Below are 23,388 nucleotides of genomic sequence, written 5' to 3' on the forward strand. Positions count from 1 at the left end.
TGTGTTCACAGTGACAAGAAACCGATACAGTGTGTGTGTGTGTGTGTGTGTGTGTGTGTGTGTGTGTGTGTGTGTGTTTCTTAAGGACAGCATTTCATGTAGTCTAGGCTGGCCTTGAACTTGCTGTGCTATCCTGATAATATCTTAAAGCAGAGAAAAAAGTGAGAACTGACCAAAATGTAGGAGTGAACTCATGTGTATATATACGTTGTGTGGGTCCTTTGAATCCCTCGAGATAAAACATTTCTAATCAAAACAAGTCCTTAAATGGGAAGTACCCATAAATGATTTCACGAAGAGCTATTTATTACCTTACTAGGTGCCTTCTTTGGAGGAAATCCTTACCAAGCTTTCCCCATTTTGATGAGATCAACAATCTTTTAGGTTGAATGGACTCCCTTGGACTGGATTTGTGGTTTTGCAAAATACTTTCTCCTTTTCGGTGATTTGCTACTGAAGTTTGGATATGGAACATACCCCAATAGCCATGTCTTGGTTTGTTTTTAGATGTTGCCTTTGGGAGCTTATGAAACCTTTAGGACATGAGACGAGTGAGGGTCTTTGGGTCACTGGGAGCATGCTCATGAGTAGAACAACGGGACCCCAGCCCCTTCTTCTGTTTTTAGTTTCCCAGCTGTGAGGTCATGTTTTGCTCTGCCCTGTATCATTCCGTGCATGATAAATCAGTGAGACCAACAGATCACGAACTGAAACTTCTCTTTGTACAAGTTGATTAAACAGGTATCTGTTATAGTCCCACAAAGCTAAAAGCTAAAGAGTTGCATTTACATTTTATTGTTTCATTTTTTGCTATATAGAAACAACCAACGTTTTAGTTTGGTATGCTTCAACTCATTTTGTTTTTGCTTATGGAAAACAAAACAACAACAACAACAACAACAAACTAGTGCATTTATAACGTAAGGGGTTGGCATTAATTGTTCTACTAAATAAAGAAAAAAATTCAAACAGGATCTCATGTAGCTGAGGATGACCTTGAACTTTTGGTCCTCCTGCCTCTACTACCCTAGTACTGGGATTATAGACAGGCGCGTGCCATCACTCCCAGCTCAGGTATTATTTAAATGCTTGTTGGAATTCATGGGCACTAGCTGCTTTCTGAGCTTTCATTTCTTAGGAAAGTGTTGATTCCAGTTCATTCATATTACCCATTAGTGGTCTGATCAGGTCTTCTGTGTCTTCATCATTTACTCAGAGTAGGCTGTATAATTCTAGGAGTTTACTTCTTCTAGTTGATCCAACATTGAAAAAGAATCACAAGCACATGGCAATCAAATGATACACTCCTGAACAATCAATGGATAAAAGAAGAAATGAAACAGCGAATTGTTGTGGTAAATTTAAAAGGTATGGCCTAATAGATGTTTATTATTAGGCTGTAATTATTACACTGGTATTATCTAACCCACTATCAATCAAATAAACACACTAACATCTGTTGTATTTTATAAAATAGCCTTTATCTGGGACATTTAAAATATTAACCCTCTAAACTAACTTTAACTCCCAGCCCCAATCTTGAGCTGCCTCTCACCCATGGTCCAAAATACTTATTGCTGTTCTCCATCTCCTCCATCCACACTGATCTGGCCATGTGTCCCTTTCACATGCTGATCCATGGCCCTGGTCAATCCCAGCCTCAAAGCTCCACCCCCTTCTCTTCTGCAGAATCCCAAGCTTCAGCATTTCTTATCAGCCAACTAGCTTTTAGGTGGAGCAAGGTTTACACAAGGAGAGGTAGAAGTGAGAATGTGCTCATCTGAGCAGGGAGGAGATCTTGGAGGCTGGTAATTAATATATTAAAATACATAGCACCAGGCCAACACCCAACAAGAAAATTTAAAAAGTTTTGAGACAAATAGAAGTGAAAAAAGATACCCAGATTTGTAGGCTATAACAAGATGTTTTATGAAGAATTTTGAAGCTACAAATGATAAGAAAGAAAAGATGTCACATAAGCAACTTATACTCCAAGGAGCTAGAAAGAGCAAGCTAAGAATGAAGTTAACAGAAAAAAAAATTAAAATGATTGAAAAATACGAAACAGTAGAAAAGATCAGTTTCACCATAAGTTGTTTGTTTGTTTACTTATTTATTATAACCAATCTAATAGCCCTTTAGCTAGACTAAGAATTAAAAAGAAAATTTCTTCCAATTTAAGTCGCTCTTGGAACTTTGGTGGAGAAAAATAGACTATTGGGTTTATATTATAAATATTATTTTTCTTTAACCAATGTTACAATTAAATACATTTTTTGCTGGACTGCCTCAGAAGACCAGGTAATCACGACACTCACCTACCTTCTCTAATGTCCCCAGGAGGGACTAAGCAGGTTGCCTCATGGCTTAGAGCACTGATTGCTGGTACAGCTGGCAGCTTGCTGGAAAGAAAGATGGGGCAGACCTGCTCAGTGCTAACAGGCTGGAGACTGGCCTGTTCTGGGTGGTCGTAGCCAGCGTAACTGCAGTCTCTTCATCTGCACTTTGAAATTTTGTTTTGTTTTGACATTCTAGGAGACTTGGCTTTACAGTAAACAGCCTAGTCCTCTGGCTCCTGCAATCTTTCTGCCCTCTCTTCTGCTATGTTCCCGGATCCTTAGGTGCAGTTGTATTGTAGATGTGTCCATTGGGCCTGGGCTCCACACTCTGCATTTTGATTGGCTGTGGTTTTCTGTAGTGGTCTCCATCTGTTGCAAAGAGAAGTTTCCTTGATGAGTGGTGAGGACTAGTTATCTGTGTGTATAAGGGTACGTATTTAAAATATACTAAAGCTGGATACCTAAATATGAGCTGAACCAGAACCAATAGACATACCAAAGTGGGCAGGAAAGCCCATGCAGCCTCAACTCTACACACAAAACTATAGTCAGCTAAGAAATGCCAAAGAGAGCAGGAGAAACCAAACAGTCTTCTCCAGGGAAGAGCACACTAACCAGTTATGAAACACCAAGTGGTCAGCCATGAAACATGCATACAAGTAACATCATACAGACTGAGCAGGTTTTATTTAGGAATATATATGTATATATATACATACATAGGTGTTAGTAACAATAATTAATGACAAAAAAGAGGCCATGAATTTGAAAGAGAGCATGTAAGGGTTTATGGAAGGGTTTGCAGGTTGGAAAGGGAAGTAATGAATATTATAATCTCAAAAAAAAATAAAAGAAATAATTAAAACAATTTTTTGTTCTAAGATGTGTTGGGGTAAAGGTGGTGCAGAAATTGTGGGGCTGGCTAATCAATGACTGGTCTGGCTTGAGACCCATGCCATGAGAGCCAGCCCACCCACGACACTGCCTGGAAGGCCAGAACCCAGAGTCTAATAGCCCAGAGACCTAGGATAGAAAATGAGTCTTAATGATATTCTGCTATACTCATAGACTGCTGTCTAGCCCAGTTGTCATCAGAGAGGCTTCACCCAGCAACTGATGGAAACAGAGGCAGAGCCCCATAGCCAAATATTAGGTGGATCTTGGGGAATCCTGCAGAAGAGGGGGAGGAAGATTTTAGGATCTGGAGGGGTCAAAGACACTATAAGAAACCCACAGAATTAAATAACCTGCATCCATAGGAGCTCACGGAGACAAAACTGGAAATCAGGCAGCCTGCATGGGTCTGACCTAGGCCCTCTGCTTGTATGATACAGTTATGTAGCTTGGTCTTCTTGTGGGACTCCTATCAGAGTGGGGGCTGTCTCTGACTCTTTTGTCTGCTTTTGGGACCCTTTCCTCCTCCTGGGTTGCCTCATCCATCCTTAATATGACGGAAGCCTAGCCTTACAGTAAGTTAATGCGCCATGTTTGGTTGGTATCCACAGGAGGCCTGCTTTTCCCTGAAGAGAAATGGAGGAGGAGTCTTAGTGAGAATTGTGTAATTTTGGTTTCTTTGAAAAACACAGAAATGTAGTGGGAATACGTTTTCATTTTAATCCTGGTATGGAGATAAGAGGCTGCTTCATAGCAGGTGACTGTGACTTGCCTTGTGCTCTTGCAGGGGGGTGGTTTTGCCAGCTGCAGATAGTTTCTGTGAGTGTGTGACAGTTTGGAATTCTGGGAACTTTTCAGAGGGTGTATAAACCGCTAGGACCACAAGAGGTGGGGTTGCTGCTGGCGGCTGCTTGGTTGCAGTTTGTCAAGTAGTCAGTGCAAAGAAATGAGAAGAAGAAATTAAATATCCTGACTGCAGGGATCAAACTTGCCCCAAGGAACTTGATGCCCCTAATCAGCAGGAAGTAGCCTAATGATAATGCTGCCCTTTTGTGCCTCTATCCTTTTTTCCTCTCCTATTTAGTGTTGGGGAGGGGGTAATGAGGATGGAGAAGGGTAGAAAAGAGAAAAAGGAACCCACAAAGTAGCAAACGCCAGTCATAAGGAGTGGATGGGGGTGGGAAGGATGGGGAGGGACTGGGAGAAGAAGAGGGAGGTGAAACTGTGGTTGGGATGTAAAAAGAAAGAAAATAAATGTATTTATGTATATGCGACTTATAAATACATTGTATTTATGCACTTGTAAATATGTGTGTGTAAATGTATACATAAAAATTCTTTGTTCTGCTTGTATGCTGCAGTTGCCTCAATTATTCGCCCTCTTCCTCCTCACCCTCTAAGAGCATCACTTAAACTTTCAAGCCACAAAGTAAAATTTAAAATGTCTGTTCTTCAGGAGCCATAGAGGAACAACAGATTGATAAATTTGACTGTGTAAAAATTTAAAACTTCTGTTTGGCAAAAGACAAGACAGACTGTGAAAATGTAACTGCAGAACATATGATAGAATGGCTAATTGCCTTGATTTGCAAAATAACCCATGCAAACGAATGAGGAAATAAAACAACTCAGAGAAAACAAGCTATCAGAACACACAGTTCACAGGAAGAATGCAAATGGCCTGCAAAATGATGGAAATGCACCCAGTCTCATTCTTATTTAAAAACATCAGCAAGATACAATCTTTCAACTTTATATTGCCTGTTAAAAAATAAATAAGAAAGCTTTATAACACCTACTGCTTACAAAAGCATGGGGAGGTGCGCACTTCGAGAGGTTCTTGGGAAGGCGATTTGACAATACCTGTCGCATATTTAAATAAATGGAATGCATATTCTGACACTTTTGACTTAGAAGTTTTACTACTTAGGAGCTGTGAATAATGCTAGCTATTTCCCATAAGCTTATGTGTAGGAATACTGGCAGAGATATTGCTCAGCGGCAAACTCTGTAAAGACTTATTTTAGTTTTATTTATGTATGTGTATGTTTGTGCAGGTGCCAGCAAAGGCCAGAGGAGTGCATCAGCTGGAGTTAGAGGCAGTTGCAAGCACCTTGATGGGGTGCTAGGAACCGAACTCCGGAAGAGCAGTAAGTGCTCTTAACCACTGAGCCATCTCTCCAGTCCCAGTCGTAAACAATTTAAAAAGGCGCATTGTTTGCTAGGAAAGACCTTGAAAAGCAAACAAAGATTTATTGGTAGCAAAACTTAATCAGAGTAAATAAAAACACAGTATCTGCTTAAAAGAGAGGTAGGTTTGCAGAAAGGGAGGTATACTAAGTATATTAAGAATCAAAGAGAATAATGTATAAAAACAGCATGTCAGAAACAAGTACCGCATGTTCACACACACAAAGAAATTCATCAATTTTTTTTCAGGAAATGTGCAACACACACCGTAATAGCAGTTGCTATAGAGAGAAATCCTATGGAAGAGGAGTGATTCCATTTTCATTTTAAACTTTGTTCTCTTACCTTCTTCTTCTGGATGTGGAGGATCAAGTTAAATACGGTCTTCAGGTTGCCGCATCCGTGCTCACACATACAGATGGCTTCAACGCCATTCTCCATTTACTTAATTTTTAAAAATTATTTCTTTGAAATTTTATATCCATTTTGATCATACCTACTCCAACACTTCCCATATCTACCCCCTTTCACACCCACCCAACTCTGTGTTCCTTAAAAAACAAAACTCATAAGACTTAATTTGTGCTACCAAATACCCTCAGATGTGCGGCCTTTCTTTAGAAATATATTTATGTTCTGTGCCTCAGGGAAGATATTAAACTACAATATTTTCCATTACCTTATTACTTTTATCTTTTCTTCCTTGAGCTTTCTTTGTGTTCTCTGGTAGACAAAGATCCAATTTATTTTTCCCTCTACTGAAACATTTTCTTAAAACTATTCCTAACCAATGTATTCCTCTGTTATTAAATTATGCTGTAATACTTTTTGTATATTAAATTAAAATGTGTGAGCAGGAATGGTTTCTAAGTTCTTTATTCTAGAATATTTACAGCATAATTTTTAATTTTTGTGCCAGAATCATATACTATTTAATTTTTTATCATGAGACATAATGCAGAGAAAAGACACAAAAAACATAAAGATACCACTTAATGACTTAAAATGGCCGCTCCGGAAGCTGGAGAGATGCCTCAGTAGTTAAGAGCATTTGCTGAATTTGCAGAGAACCTGAGTCTGGTTCTCAGTACCCACATCAGTGTCTCACAACCACCTGTAAATACAGTTCCAGGGGATCCTGTACCCTCTTCTGTCCTCCCACAGGTACCTGCACACACATGATGCTCATGAAGCCATGCAGGCACACACACACATAAAGAAATCAGGTCTTAAGAAATACACAATGACCATCTCATCACTGCCACCAGGGCTAAGAAATCATACACAACACAACCAACTACTCAGAAGCCCATGTGCTCTGGGTTTGTATTTCTAAAATCATTATGTATTTGTTATATATTATATATGTTACTATATTTAAAGCAGCCACTCTTGAAAAATTGCCAATTATGACAATTATTACCTACTTAAAATACTCTATCCAGTGTGCATCAGTAAGTCCTATATTTTAATTTGGTCTGCCTTTTCACTTTATTTAGAAAGATTGTAGAGTGTGTCTCCTTTTAGGTCTGACTCATTTTATTCAACATTATTTTGTTATTGTTTTTCATTTTTAGAATAGTTTTCTGTGGGCAAAGAGCAATCCCTGCCGAGTTAGTTAGCATTTTTTCAATGTGGTCTTGATCTCTTCCTGTTAGGGAAGTGCCATGCTCCCTGTCCTGGCGTCCGAGCTGGCACTGTGGCTTGCACTGCTCAGTAGAATGCAGACAAGAAGACTGTGTGTCAACTGTGAGCTTAGGTGCTGGTGGCTCTGTGTGCTCCAAATATTGCTGCCATGACTCTGTCTTGTGGACAAGCCTGGGCTACACTGGTAGAGAACAACATTTAGGGACTAGAGCTGAGTTGTCCTGGATGTCTGAGCCGAGGCCTCAAACATGTGAGAGTCAAATCACGATCAGCAAGCTGACTCATAGCTTATCACAGATGTGGGAGCAGCTGTGGCTCAGGGGAGACCAGAACTTCCCAGCTGAGCCCAACCTAAATTGCTGGTATCTTTTTAAGCTAACTAAGTTTGAGGTAACTTGTCATGCAGAAATAACAAACCAACATACACTGAAATAGAACCCATTGTGTGGTTGACAGATTCTGAGTTGGCTCCCATGAATTGTTTTGCTGTAGAACATTTTCCTCCTGGCTGGAGTTCTGTTGGGCTGGAATTTCTAGCTCACTGAATGTGCACATCTTTGGCTTTAATGTTGATGAATGTTTTCAAGAGTTGTACTACAAGAGTATGAGCGTTCACAGTGCTTTGGGTTCTGTGTCAACACACGCAACCGGTGAAACATGAAAAGGTTGGCCAGGAAGGTTGGTCAAAAACAAGATAAAGAGATAATGTTCATCTTCTCAACTCTGAACTGGATGTCTGAGCTGATGTCGTAAAGCGAGAGAATGAATACAAGGTATAAACACTGGAAAAGAAGAAATGCTATGATTTGTGACTTATCCTGATGATTGTATACAGATGGAAATCAAAAGAATCTATAGGTAAGTTCTTAACTCTAACAAGGTTGCCATAACAACTTAACATGTAAAAATCATTTTCAGGATAGTATATTAGCATCAAGGAGGCAGGGAAAAATTTAAAGGAGAAACACTCTTAACAATAACACAAGCCCCAAACAAAATAAAACAAAACATGTACAAGTCCATTGTGGCTATTTAAAATTGTTAAGCGCTAACTCATAGATCTATCACATCTATGGTCAGAGAATCAATCATATACATTCTAAAACTGGTTTTGGACATAATGAAATCTCAGCCCGTGCATCTGTAAAACGGTTTCAATTAAGAAATGCAACATAATGGTATCTAAACTTATGAATGTAATATTTATTTAAGCCTGGACTGCTTTCTGGATTTCATTTTTATTCATAGAAGTCTGATTTTTATGTATATAGGGATTCCAGCATAGTCTAAAGACCAGCAGCTCCCTAGGAATTCCCTGGGACTCTAGCACCAGATTGGGACAGCTGGGACATCCATTCTTGTGTACTGAAGAGCTACTGGACTCTTAGCCTTTCTATCAGGAGACAGACACGGTTGGCCTACTCAGACTAGAGCCTGTAAGTAACGCTAACAAATCCCCATTATGGATTCATTCTATATCCTCTCTCTCGCCCCCTCTCCACCTCCACCCACACCCTACACCACACACTCATTTTATCAGTTCTCTTCCTTTAGAGACTCATGACTGATACATCTCAAAAGATGATTCCTCCCTCCCTCCAAGTATGCTTGATTCCTTTTGTAACTTCTAGGCCTATACCTAGGTCATGTCTAAGGATGATCCAGCTGGGAGAACACTAGTCACTTGAATAGACAAATGGCCCCTTGAAGCCTAGAATAAAAAAAATAGCAGACAATAAGTAAAATGAAGATGCTAAAACACGCTGGCAGAGTATGAATATGTGGTGGAAAGAATCACAGAGCTGGGCGTGGGGATGCTTACCTGTAAGCCCAGCAGTTAGGACGTGGAGGCAGGGAGGCTGTGAGTTCTGGGCCAGCTCGGGCTCTAGAGAAATAATGACAAGCAGTGAGGAGGAATAAGCTAGCGACAGAAACCCCAGCATCATAGAGAAGTTTGCTGGGGTACAGTTCTTTAAGATAAGGAGTTTCCTTTGAAGCAATGACTATTCCACAGAGCTGAGGTACAACGCTCAGGCATTGTAGGCTGAGCTTCTTAGTCATATGGGCTGATCTGAAAGTTGTCTCCCTGGCATCGATGTGGATGATAAGATTTCAGAGTAACAGTGATGCTTAATTAGGAGAAGTGAAAGCAGGGTAGTCATAATTACCAGAATGTGAAACTAGAGTGATAACCAGGGACCTGACTTAGAAGTATCTACATATGCTCAGCCTGCAGAAGTAAATTCTTGTTTACAGAAGTGAATTATGCGTTGAGTTAATTCCCCCGATGTTGTCACTGTGTAGTTTAAAATAAACTTGATTATTGTCCTGACATTTCATAAAGAGATTTCACCAGTCTGTTATATTGATGACGCTATGCTTTTTGGACCTGGTAGATTAGAAAGTGTTAAATACAGCATTTGCGTATATGCCAGAAGGCAGGAAGTAAACGCTAGGAATAAGAGCAAGGACGGTGCCTTTGACTTCTGACCACCAAGAAGGAAAAGGCACTTGGTAGTTCTCTCAAGCGTCTGGAGAGAATGCATACCCTACTCAATGGTCTGAGAGTCTGTCTGAATCCATTATCTGTTGTTAGAACAAAACCTCTGAGTAATTCCTAAAGGAAAAAGGTGAATTTTGGCTCACGGTCCTGGAGGCTGGAAGTGCAGGAACACGGCACTAGTGAGGGCGTTGAGCTTCTTTCACATGTGGTGGAAAGCAGAATTTTGAATAGTCTTACTGACCAAGCAAACATACTTTATAATGAGTGGCTCTCACAAGAAGGGAGCCAGCCACTGTCCCGAGAAAAGCATTTTTCTTTGCGATGCAATGCCTACCGGTCCCATCTTACATCAGTCACGATCAAACCTCATGCTTTGCAGAAGGTGTGTTAGTTGTTTTCGTGTTGTTGTGATTGTGATAGCTGATCTCGGTTGTCAACTGTAATCATCTAAAACCTAAGCATCTGGGCACACCTGTCGGAGATTTTTCTTGATTGAACCATTTGAGGTGGCAAGACCCAGTCTAAATCCAGATCAAGACCTATTCTATGTCTGGTGGCAATCCACAGAAAAGACACAAAAGAAGGAGACTTTTGCTTTTAGCCTGTTTGCCCGTACTTTCCCTGGCATGTTCATCTATCCTGTTACTCACACATTATTTTGATGGCATTAGAACCTACTTCTTCAGGACTATGACATGGACCAAAGACCAGCTGAGATATACAAGCCTTGTGGACTGAACAACTGCTGGATTCTTGGTCTTTTGGTCAGGAGACAGCCATTGTTGGAACAGCCCGACCACAGCCTGTAAGTCCTTTTTAATATCAAAAGAGATGAGTTCATCATAGCAAGGGGGAATGGCAGAAAGCAGCAGGCATGGTGGCCAAAGCAGGAAGCTAACAGCTCAATTTTGACTCCAAGGTCCAGGCAGAGAGGAGGCAGAAAGCAGGCGAGACTTTTACCCCCAAAGCCTCCCACCAAGGCTCATATCTCCTCCAGCAAATCTGCACCCCTTAAGCTGCTCCGAACCTCCACATCAACTGGGGACCAAGCGGTCAAACATCTTAGCATGTAAGAGATGGTCTGATTCAAGCCAGCACAGAGATACTTAAATCAGAGCAAAGCCCTAACGACAGCAGGTCCGAGCCCAGCTTATGAGGAGTGGCCTAGTTCTGTCGTCCCTTCATGACACAGGCCGATGTTCAGTCTTTCACCAAGGCTGATCTAGCTGCCGTTGTCATGAATAAATTGACTTTTGGCAGTCGGGACTGGCATGAACTCTTAAGACGATACAAGGCAGTATGATGGCAAGCTGACTACAGCAAAGAGCTTCTTAATGAGGAGGTATCAGTTTGTCCTCACAACATTGATAAGCATCTTAGGTATTAGCTGGCCTACCTTGTTTTCAGCATTTGACTAACACCACTATTCAAGAATGGTAGACGTGTCTTCTGACTTTAACATTTGCACAGTAGCATGTGTGTGCCTAAAGACCGACAGACAGATAGATACACAAATTAATAAATGTAATACAATCTTTAACTAAAGAGAATGTCAATCTCAAGATCCACACAATAGTTCCTGGATTTAGCACCATGTCACGGTGGAAATGTGTCACAGGAGCATGTAATTTTGAGCTTCAGTAGTCTCATCACAAATCACATGATCCAGAAGTCTCAAAACTTGACAGATGAACGAACTACTTACTGAGTCTTGTGGCTTTCACTAACTTGTCTTTATCTTCTGACTCATGATCATTGCTGCTTGGTGTTGGCCTTTGTAATAGTCTGCTGGGATTTGGACAATGAAGAGTGACTTTATCCCAAAGAACTACTTCTAAAAAATCTACAACCCCCTTTACCTAATAACCTTCTTTCTCCCCTACCTCTAATCAGTGGGTGGGAGAAGTGTGTAGGAACTCTAAATAAAGTAAGCTTGGTGAAAAATCTAAGCCTACACACAACAAGGATTCCATAAAAGCTATGCTGCCCCTAGGGTTTGGGGTGGGCTCAGTAGTAGAATCCTTGCCTAGAATATCTAAGGCCATGGGTTTGATTCCCACCACTGGGGGGAAAAACTACCTTTACAACTTCTTTATGTTTTCTTCCTTGACTCAGACCATCTGGATCAGAGCTCTGGACAAAGTCCCCAAGGAAGGATTGAAGATGAAAAAGAAAAACAGAAACGATGACGAGAAAGCGTCAAAATCTGGGGTCGGGAGAGGTGTAAGGGCTGAGATCAGCAAGTTCACAGCAGCACAGCTCTTTTTATGCCTCTCAAATGTGGGGACAGAAGATGAGTTAATAAAGAACACCAGACAGCAGGATTACAGGGAGCTCAATCAAGGTCACCTTTAGCAAGGTGCATTCTGGGTAGGAACAGTTTCTGGCTATTATGAATACAGCATTAATGAATATGGTTGAGCAAGTGTCCTTGTGGTAGAATGGGATTTAAAACCCAACTCGACTTTAAATGGGGATGATGAGGAAAAAAGCTGTCCTCAGCTAGGTTTCTAAAATGTAGTCTATAATGAGCCAATAGTAAGTATATCATGGTTTCTGGGCCACAGAATCTCTGTAGCAGTTACTCAGCTTGGCTGTAAACTAATGAACATGGCTTGATTAATGGAGACAAACAAACCAAAAAAGGAAATAAACTAATTTAAAAATAGGTCATGGAAGAAAACAGAAAATTCTCTCAAAAGAAAAAAAAAAGTGCTCAGCATCCTTAGCCATCAGGGAAATGAAAACTAAAACTACCTTAAGATTCCACCTCAACCCAGTTAGAATGGCCATCACCAGGACTACAGGTAACAATGCAAACTAACATGGACTTGGGAGAAGGGAGACTTTTATACACCGTTGGTGGAAGTGTAAACTACTGTAGCCAGTTTGAAGCTCAGTCTGGAAGTTTCTAAAACAATAATTGACAAGCTCCAACGAACTAGAAATAGAACTGCCATAGGACCCATCTGTATTATTGCTGTGCATGTACCCATTGGACTTCATGTTCTACTACAGAGACACCTGCACATTCATGCTCTTTGCTGCTTTGTTCACAATAGCTAGGAAATGGAATCCACCTACAAGCCCACCAACAGATGAGTGGGTAAGAAAGAGATTCATACACATTGTATGCACATTCATACAATGAAATATTACTCAGCTGTAAAGAAAAATAAAGCACAAAATTTGCAGGTAAATAGGTGGAACTAGAAAAAGTCATACTGAGGTAACTAGTAGGAGGCCAGGGGGCGGTGAGATTGGGGGAGCTGGCCTGGAGCAAGAGTGAGGTCGAGGCATGTCCGCACCCTGAAAATCATCTCATCTTGAGACTGTAAGAGTAGGACTGTTCCCTCCCTGCCCTGGGCCTGCATGTTCTGGTGCACATAACATTACAGGCCCCGCCTCCCCCACCCATGAGATAGTGACAAAGCCTGGTGGCCAGGGTAGAGGTTAAACTTCCTCTATCCTTACAAGGTCATGTCCAGCAAGCACCTGGAATTCCTCTTCATGCAAATAAGGCATTCCCAGCACCTTGGCCCTGGCCAATGATGGACACTTACCCCGAAAGCCTCTACGCACTCCCCAAGGTATTAAATAGCCTTTGTCCCCCCACCCCCAGTTAAATGAGCTGTCTCACTGAAGCTGTCTCCTGAGGAGGTTGTTCTTGAGCACCCACCGCAGGCCTACACTCTGCATGGCACCCACCTGCTATGGCTAAGCTTCCTGCCCTCTGGTCCAGCTTGGTCCAGCCTGGAAACCCCGAGAGGAGAGGCAAATACCGGGGCGGCAATTAGGGCCCAGGAAGATAAATATTGTGTGTTGTTTCTTGTGCGGATCCCAGCTTCAAACCTTTTGTTTTGTGTATTTAACTTGGAGCCGGGGAATTCGAAAGAGGTCTTTTGTGTGTGTGTGTGTGTGTGTGTGTGTGTGTGTGTGTGTGTGTGGGCACATTAACAGAGGGAGGATATTAGATTATATGTAAAGTAAAAGTAGTGAGGTGGAATACTGGGAGTGTAAAGGCTTAAGCAGGGAGGAGGGTAGGAGTAAGAAGGAAATCAAGGAGTAAGGGAGGGGGGTAACCCAAAGGAGGGGGGATGAAAACCCACATGGAAGCTTACAACCTCACAACTAACTTAAAAACAAACCAACAGAAGAACAGGAGGGAATGCTGAGAGTTAAAGGATCAGGCGGGGCTGGGCAGGGGGTGAGGGAGTGTAGTGCAGAGGGGATGTGTTAGCCAAAGCTAAGGGTGCGTGGAACAGCCCTACGGAAACCCACCAGTTAGGAAGCTAATTTGAAAACAGAGCTTGAGAGAGGAAAAGCCTGAATGGAAGTACTTTGTGAAAGTGAACAGCGTCCCTCCCAAAAGACGTGGGTTTTTAAATGGAAATTTCAACACAAGGCACAGTGTACCTCCCCCTGGGAGTTCTTGGTCAGAGAGGTCCTGGACGTCTTCAGAACAGCGAAAGCCGCTGTCATTGCCCTGTTTACCCACCGTAACCCGCCAGAGAGCCTGCTCGGAAAGACACATACTTTGGCCGAAGGACGCAGAAATATCAGTCTCAAAAAGACCGGGAAATGTCCTCTCGTGTGGCTAGCTTCTATAGTAGCGGAGCGTGCTCTGCAGGATTCTGGGAAAGAAAACCATCAGTGGTCTGACCCAGGGCTGAACTCCGCACGCTGCAATGCTGAACTGCCAAGGAAGCTGTGTCTACTGATGTAACAGTGGCACAACTGTTAGGGGGTAAGTAACCATCCACTTTCTGGTAGAATTTGAGACCCGCGCCACAGGTGGGAATTTCGTGCCCGGTTCTGTCACCCTGGTCCAAAGTCCATGGCGGTGAAAGTCTAGGCCCTAGGGGAGAATCTGCTCCTGTCACCTTGCTAAATGGCTGTGCTATGAAATTGCCTTCTAAACATGTATGTTTATGCCCACAGACCGTGGCTACTCTAAACCTTGGCCAGAAAAGATTTATTTTTCTTTTTGCAGTGTGCAGCAGTCAATGGAGAGATACATTGCTGGTCAGAGTCCTGAGAACAAGAGATTGAAAACTCAGCTCTAAATGGGGTTATCCGTGTAACACCGCCACCACCAAGACTCAGGGACCATTGCAGGAGACTGTCAGAGTGGGAGGAGTACTGCAAACTGCTGCCTTCTGAACAGACACGGCTGCCAGAATCATGAACTCACAGCATTGTGGTTACCTGCGCAAGACCTACATAAGAGCAAGCCAGCTTGGTGCAGGCCGGGTAGATGACTTGTGGGCTTCAACCCACGCTGAGGATCTATTGAAAGCGAATGGTGGTTGGGGAGAGGAAAATAATTCTGGGCATCGCTAACTGAATTAGTGGGTCACGAAGAAAAGACATGAAGTTGGGAAGGGATAGGATGGGGAGATATGAAGGGAGTTGGAGGGGGTATATGGAGAATAGGTGTGATTCACATTTCATTGTAGAGATGTATCAGATCCTCAAAAATAAGCTTTAACTAACGTAATACCTGCATGGGTACTTATGGGTACAGTTTGAGACTTTCACACACCTGTATACAATATTTTTATAGTGTATGTTTTTTTATTTATTTTTTATATTAATCACAGGTTATTAACTTTGTATTCCAGTCATAGCCCCCTCTCTTATTCCCTCCCAATCCCACCCTCCTTCTCTCGTCTTCTCCCTGCCCCTTTCCAAGCCCACTAACAGGGGAGGACCTCCTCCCCTGCCATCTGACCCTAGCTTTGTATACAATATTTAATCAAATTAGGGTAATTGAAATGATAAATATTTTTTCAAGTATTTTTCAGATATTTATCATTTCTCTGTGTTGGGAGGTTTAAACTTACATTTATTTATTTATTTATTTATTTATTTATTTATGTGTGGGCATGTGTCTGCTACGTCATGTTTGTGGAAGTCAGAGACAACCTTTTGGAGTCAGTTCTCTCCTTTCACGGCGTGAGCTCCATGGACTGAACTCCAGTCAGGCTTGACCGCAAACCCTTTCACCAGCTGAGCCACCTCATCAGCCTGACTTCTAGGTAGTTATTTTGACTCTCACAATAAATTGTTGTCGACTTTAGTTATCCCAGTGTTCTGTAGAACACTGAAACCATTTCTCCCCTCAAACGACACCTGTTATTGGCCATCTCTGTTCTTCTCCATTGTCCTTTCTAGGCTCTAGTAACAATTGTTCTACTTTTATTGTTTATGGGACCAACGGTTTGGCTTCCACACGAGTGAGAACATGCACTTTTGTCTTTCTGTGTCTGGCTTATTTCACTCCGTATGATGTCTTCCCTTCAGTCTGTATTGCTGCACGCTACTTTATTATTTCTAATGGTAAAAGTATTCGATGTCACACATAGAACTCATTTCTCTAGGCATGTATTCATCGATGGACACCTTAGCTGAGTCTTTATCTTTGCTGTTTGTCACCCTTCTCATCTAAGGGCTGTTTAAAGCGGATCAGGTTTCTCTTGTTCTCTTTGTCCTGCGGCTTGGGTCACAGAAGTGACACATCTCTGTGCTTTACTCTATTTCTAGACTTCAGAAGATACACTGCTGTTGGCACTTTTTTTTTTATTGCAACTTGAACCCTGCCTGTTTTAAAAGAATTTCCTTACATATTGAAATGTCTTCAGTTTATGGACGAGTCTTACAGGTTATATTTAGTTTGGCTGTCTCTTGGCGACAAACGGATCCTGTAATGTCCCCAGTGAGACTTCCTCAAGCCCAGCTGTAGGCTTGTGTAACCCTGGGTAGGGTTCCTCTGGAGAGCTAATTCCTTCTGTGGCAGATGATCTCATGTCAACGTTAACCCCCAAGTGCGAGTTCTCTAACCTGACTGCATTTTCCTCGTAAAGATGAGGCTTCTGTGATGACTTGTCTTGGTTGTTGGCTTGCCTGCATCTGAGATTAACTAAAACCCACACTGCCCGGCACTTCTAGAAGGGATTTTCTTGATCAGGCTCGTTAAAGCAGGAAAACTCACCCTGAATCAGAGGGAGTCCACAGATTTTTGTCTGGCAAGTTTGTGTACCATGCTGCTTTAGCATTCTTTTACCATTAGAAGCCGCTTTGGGATTCCAGAGTAGGCTAAAGGCCAGCGGCTCTCCCCAAATCCTCCAGGCTCTCTGCTGAGACATCCAGGCTTGTGGACTGAACAACTGCCAAGGCTCGGTCTCTCCACTGTGAGATGGCAATTGTTGGAGCACCTAGGCTGCGTCCTGTAAATTAACCTAATAGATCCCCCCATTAAAGAAAGTTGAAAATATATTTTTCATGTTATACCCTGATTACAGTTTCTCTTACTCCAGTTTCTCTCACTCTTCTCAGATTCACCTCCCATCCACCCACTCTTTCCTCTCACTAGAATACAAATAGGCAAATGATGATGACGATGATGATAAAAATAAAATAATAAACCAATTGGTAAATTTCTCTCTCTTTCTCTCTCTCTCTCTCTCTAAGTGTACGTAGCCTCTGAGTAATTCCAGTGTAGTCAAGACAACCAAGAATAGCCATCAGAAGTCTACTCCTTGTCAACTTGACACATAATCTTTTCTCCTTATGTCATGCTTAGTTTCCACATAAAAACAACCAGGTCATAATTACACCTAACATGATGTAAATATCCCACATCCAACCACAAACACTACATATTTAACAAGGTCATAATTATGCTTAATATGAGATAACTATCCCCTGTAAAACCCTAAACACATTTTAAAATTTAGAATAGGTGTCAATGTCCCCTGAGGAACATTTTTTTTTTTTAGTATCTCAAAGCTTAAATATTACAGCCACTGATATTCTTAATTAAATTAATGTTATATTACGTGATAAAGAAGTTAAGGAAAGAAAACACAAATATCTGTACAAATATTCTTAACCAAATATGACAGAAACATTTATGTCAATTATAAACCCTCATTTCTGCAACTGGTCACGTGGTCTTAGCTGGTATTTATAACTGCCTTCCTCTACTGCTCACTCTGTATTTCCTCTACTCTCAGCAAGCACTTTAGCAAGTCTTGGCTCTTTTTCTGGAGGAGTGACCCACACTTCCCTTCGGAAGGGTCTATGGCCCTTGCCATCCTGCCAGGATTAGGCTGGTGTGGTTTCCCATTGACTTTACTCACAGGCCACGGTAGCACCAAGAGATTCCCTAAAAGATCCCCTGCTCTCCAGACAGCATCTTTAGTGCCTTCACGGGGGAGAAGCAATCCAATTTCTCCTTGGTAATCTGGGTCAAACACCTCTCCTAACACTGTTATTCCTCTTTTAGCATGTTGGTTTAAGGGCATCAGAAACCTCAAGTGGCCAGGGGAAGTCTGAGCTTCCAGTTCAATGGGATGTTTGTTTTGGCTCCTGGCAAGAGTGCTCTTCTCTCTGGAACCAAAACTTCTAGGTCAGTAGAACTTAAGATGGCAGAATCAGGGAGCAAAATTTTTCCTTGTGTGTCACTAGGGAAGATATTTCCCCTCCCACCTCTTGATTCTTGGATCCATGGATCCTGGCTATGGGAGAAACTGTGCCATATATTGGATGTTGATTCACATATTCTGCCTACTGGAGAGCCCTTCCCCAGCCTTCCAGGCTGCTGCCACCTAATTGGCATTGTAGCTTGTCTTCAAAAGGGCATTCCAGCTTTCTGTCAGGCCAGCTGCTTCAGGATGGTGAGGAACGTGGGAAGACCAGTGGAATCCATGACTGTGAGCCCACTGTTGCCCTTCTCTGGGCAAAGTGAGTTCCTTGGTCAGAAGCAATACTGTGCAGAATACGATGGTGGTGGGTATTCTGTAATGTGCATATCCCACATATGCTGGTTTTGGCAGAAGCATTAAGTGCAGGAAAGGCAAATCCATAACCTGTACCTACTCCTGTAAGAACAAAGCATTGCCCTTTCCACAGAGGAAGTGGTCCAGTGGAGTCAACCTGCCATCAGGTCACTGGCTGGTCACCCTGTGGAATTGTACCTTCTCTGGAGTTCAGTGTTGGTCCCTGCTGTTGGCAGATGTGGCACTCAGAGGCAGCTAAAGCCAGGTCATGGTGACTTGAAGTCCTTGTTCTTAAACCCATGCATGACTCCCACCTCTGCCACCAAGGCCACTTTGTTCATGGACCCACTGGGCAATGACAGGGATGAAAGAGGCAGACTTTCCATGGAATGGGTCCACCTGTCTACTTCATTATTGAGCTTCTTCTCTGCTAAAGTCACCTTTTGATGAGCATTTACATGGGACACAAGTATCTTCGCATCCTTTGCCCATTTGGAGAGATCTGTCTACATCTTCCTTTCACAGATGTCTTTCTCACCAACTTTCCAATCATTTTTTCCCCCGAGTCCCTCACCACCCAGCCATTTCACTGGCTACAGCCTATGAATCAGTGCACACTCAGACATCTGGCCATTTCTGCTTCCAAACAAAAGGTATGGCCACGTGTACTGCCCAAACATCTGCCTAGTGTGAAGATTTTCCTTTGCCAAGTGTCGTCTAGGGTTGTCCCGGAAAGGGGTTCTAATGCTACAGCTGTTCAGTCTGGGTGATGCCTGCATAATGTGCAGAGCCACCAGTAAAGCAGGCCCTCGCCTTCTTTCCTTCAGTCACCTGACCATCGGGCACACCCTGTGAGTCTATGGGTGCATGCCTGGGGCAGATGCTGTTGTAACGAGTAGAGACCATATTCATACAGGCAACTTCTTCATGTAGCTTGTTTGCCTTCAGGACCTGCTAGGGCCTGACCATGTATACACCACCTCCATTTGGCAATAGCTTGCTGCTGTGCATATCATACTTTATGGCTGAATGGGCCAGATAACACCCAGCTAATGATGGGGAGCTCAGGTCCTATGGTAACCTGGTGGCCCAACGTCAAATGTTTGTTTTTTATGCCCAAGAACAGGCTAAGAGCTGACTCTCAAAGGGGGAATAGTTGGCTGCAAATGATGGTAGAGCCTTGCTCCAAAATCCCAAAGGTCTCTTACATGATTCACCTACAGAGGCTCCAAATAGCCTCCATATCTGCCACTGACACCTCAAGTACCATTAGGTCTGCTGGATCATATGGTCCAAGTTATAGAGCAGCCTGGACAGCAGCCTGGACCTGTTGAAGAGACTTCTCCTTGTCCAGGCCCCACTCAACGCTGGCAGCTTTCCGGGTTGCTGGGTATATGGGCCAGTGTAGCACACACAAGTGAGGAATGTCCTGTCTCTAGAATCCGAATAGACCCACTAAACATTGCTCTTCTTTCTGGGTGGTGGGAAGGGGCCATAACTTATCCTTTACCCTAGAAGGAATATCTCTGCTTGGCCCACACCACTGGACTTCTAAAACTTTCACTGAGGTAGATAGCCCTTGAATTTTGGATGGATTAATTTCCTGTCCTCTGATAGGCATTGTGTTACCAATGAGTACAAAGTGGTTGCTGCCCCCTGCTCACTTGGTTCAATCTGTGTAACGTCATCAATATAGGTGACTGATGTAATATTTTGTGGAAGAGGCAGATGATAAAAATTCCTTCAAGCTAAGTTATGGTAGGGCATGGTGGCACACATGTGTAATCCCAGAACTCTGGGAGGCAGAGGCAGGCAATCTCTGTGAGTTCCAGGCCAACTTGATCTACAAAGTGAGTTCAGGACAGCCAGGGCTACACAGAGAAACCCTGTCTTGAAAACAAATAAACAAAACGAAACAACAACAATGAAAGAAAGAAAGAAGATTAAAAAAAATCACACACACAATCAAACAGGACCAGAAAGTTAATAAATCCTCGAGGTAAAACTGTAAAGATACACAGTAGGCCTTGCCAACTAAAATTGCTTCTGGTGATCCTTATGGACAGGAACCAAGAAAAAGGCATTTCCTAGATCGATAGCTGCATGCCATGTTCCAGGATGTGTGTTAATCGCTCAGGTAAGGACACCAATCTGGTAGAGCAGCTGCCAGCGGAGAAGCGGGGTCACTGTTTGAGGTTTTGTTCTCCACGATCCACCTGTCTGCAGACAGGACAGTTAAAAGGAGGTGTGGTGGGAAGCGCCATTCCCGCATCTTTGAGGTCTGGGATGGTGGCACTAATTTTCGCAGTTCCTCCAGGGATCTGATACTGTTTGTTGGAACATGGTCCAAGAATGGAGTCATGCGAGGAGAATTCTGAGGGCTTGTGAGAAAACTCCAAGAAGACAAGACTCTTGTGACTTCAGTTTTTTTTTTGTTGTTGTTGTTTGTTTGTTTGTTTTTGGTTTTTGGTGTTTCTTTTTTTTTTTTTTTTTTCAAAAACAAGGAATTGTTCTTGGATTATGCTTTCATGACCCTCCCAGGTGCAGCAGCTAGATGATGATAATGATGATTATAATTATTATTACTTCAGATTATTCATTACAATTGGATATTGTAATTTGCCTCTTTGGAAAAACATGTTTCTGCAGCATTCGGATTGCCCTTCTGATTATACACTTCACTCATGTGACTCCTCTTAACCCTCAGAGTAGAAATTGTCCGATGCTCTGAATAACCTCGGCTGTTGCACCAGAATTTAGTTTCCTTGTTTGTCAGCTGTGTTCTCTCGGGCCCCACCTCCACACTGTTTCTGATTTACCATTTTTTCCTTGCAGAGATAACTCTGTGCTTCCATCTGGCCTTTCGAGACATAATAGCCTTCATCCCACAGGCCAGGGAGCCAATGTGAGAATTCTGCCAACTTCTAGGTATATCTAGCTCAACTGTACATTCTGGAATTGGGAACACAATTACAGGATAAATTTGAGTACCCAGTAGACCTACTGTGAGTCAGACTTCAGCCAAAACTTTATTAATCACTTGACCACTATAAGCCTCTACTTTAACTGGAGGGCCACAATGTTCCTTGGGGTCTCCTGGAATCAGCACCAATTCAGGACCAGTATCCAATAGACCCCAATAGTCTGATCACTTCCTCTTCCCCAGTGTACAGTTACCCTTGCAAAAGGCGTAGGTTCCTCTGGGTGAAGGAGAGAAAAGGTAACAGTAAAACTTGTAGGTATTTTATTCAAGGTCTTTCCTCAATGGAACTTGTCGTCCCTTCATTCAAAGGGAACTGGATCTGAAAACGGGCTCAAGTCTGGAAATTCATTCATGGGCTGAGATTCCCTTTCGCCATTATCCAATGTAACCCTTCTTTCATTTGCTTGAGAATCTTTTCACTTATACAGAGCAAACAAAAACTCAGGCTTATTTCCTATTTAATGCCTGGAAACAACATGGTTGATTAACCAGTACCAAAGGTCCATCTAAGGCATACCACCATAAAATTTTTGCATGTGCTGACCATTATGGGTCAGGCCATTATGGACATTGCTTTGTCTATGCAATTTTTTTTTTTTACAATAACTATGCTCACTTTGCCTTTGTCAAGTCAGTGCTGACACCTGCCTCCTGCTACTTCAGAGGCAAATTAAATCCACTGAATTTTATTCATTTTACTAAGCAGCAGCGTCTTCAATCCTAAGGTCTGGCAGAAGGAAAAGGTTGACAAGAAAGCTCTTCAAATGTGTTTGTGCCCCTCACCATTTTGCATCTTATGGGATTGGCAGAGGGCATGGCTTCTGGGCCTTCCCATTATGCAGGATTAGGTTATACACCAGATACCCAGTCTAGCATGGCAGTGTCCCTGAGCCTTAAAAATCCCTTTGTCAACATTAAGCCAAGAGCTATCACAGGCACCTCCAGCTCCTTTTCAGTAGGCCATCTTTTGATAAGTGCTTCAGCAAACCTCAGACAAACTTTGAACCCTTTTTAACTGTGTGAGCTTTCATATTAAAGCTGGGATCTCCACTCAGTGGGCCCATGTCAGTAAACTCAGCCTGATCCAGTTTTGTGCTCCTTTCACAATTATCCCACGCATACACCCCAGACTTCTGCTTGAATGGATTAGCAAAATCATTAAGCTCTTCAGTGGTGTAGCAAAGCCCCCATGGACTACGTTTTCTACTCCCCAAAAGGAGCCAGCTTAGCTTATAGTGTAGCCCCCAGTCTACTATAGTGGAATAACCTCCAGTTATACAGTGCTATAACTTCTAATTATAGGTCTAGAGGTTACTGTTGCTGGGCCCTCAGAGACATCAGTATGGTCTTGTCTGGCGCCTCTTTCAGGGAAAGTCACTGATAGTTTAGCAGACAGTGAAGGATTCATTTTCTCAGTCAAAGGCAGAAAAGGCAATATTTTGGGGGGCAGGGGCAGGGGCAGGGAGGGTAGGAGCACATCTTCCACTGAGAGTAGAGAGACTACTTCCTCAGGTAAGATAAACCCTGGAGGATCTCAGAGCTCGAAGTTCTTTCTCATCCTTAATAGGGTCCACCCACATACCTCTACTGCAAGTTACAAGATATTATTATTATTATTATTTAATTATTATTATTTTTACACAGTTAATGCCCTAACTTAAACCACGAGCACCCTCCAGAGCCAGGATTTGATTTTTATTTTTTAAAATTCAGACAGCCTCCTAATGAGGGCTTCAGTTTAACTTTCTGCAACTTGATTTTCTGTGGCTGCTGAAGAGAGGATTCTCCCCCAGCGTACACTTAGAAACCTTTAGAATGTGTGCACCTGGAGCTGGTCAGGTTTTTTTTTTTAAGATTTATTTATTATTATTTATACAGTATTCTGCCTGCATGTGTGCCTGCATGCTAGAAGAGGGCACCAGATCTCCTATGAGCCACCATGTGTTTGCTGGGAATTGAACTCAGGGCCTTTAGAAGAACAGCTAGTACACTTAACCACTGAGCCATCTCTCCAGCCCGGTCAGTTTTATATGAGTTCATTGTTGTCCT

General features: G+C 42.6%; 1 long non-coding RNA gene across 2 annotated transcripts in view; it reads left to right on the plus strand.

Moving 5' to 3' along the window:
- The window catches only part of LOC132656440 (uncharacterized), a 60,209-nt gene that overhangs the window by 23,150 nt on the left and 13,671 nt on the right, over positions 1–23,388 (plus strand). The window contains exons 2-6 of one of the 2 annotated variants that reach the window (XR_009594195.1): positions 7,527–7,928; positions 8,342–8,506; positions 10,245–10,378; positions 11,689–14,320; positions 14,567–15,614. This is a non-coding gene — a long non-coding RNA (uncharacterized LOC132656440). The remainder of the gene's footprint in view (positions 1–7,526; positions 7,929–8,341; positions 8,507–10,244; positions 10,379–11,688; positions 14,321–14,566; positions 15,615–23,388) is intronic. The other variant, XR_009594196.1, reaches the window with a different exon arrangement.

This window comes from Meriones unguiculatus, chromosome 9, assembly GCF_030254825.1.
Source record: "Meriones unguiculatus strain TT.TT164.6M chromosome 9, Bangor_MerUng_6.1, whole genome shotgun sequence".
In the NCBI taxonomy this organism is placed as follows: Eukaryota; Metazoa; Chordata; class Mammalia; order Rodentia; family Muridae; genus Meriones; species Meriones unguiculatus.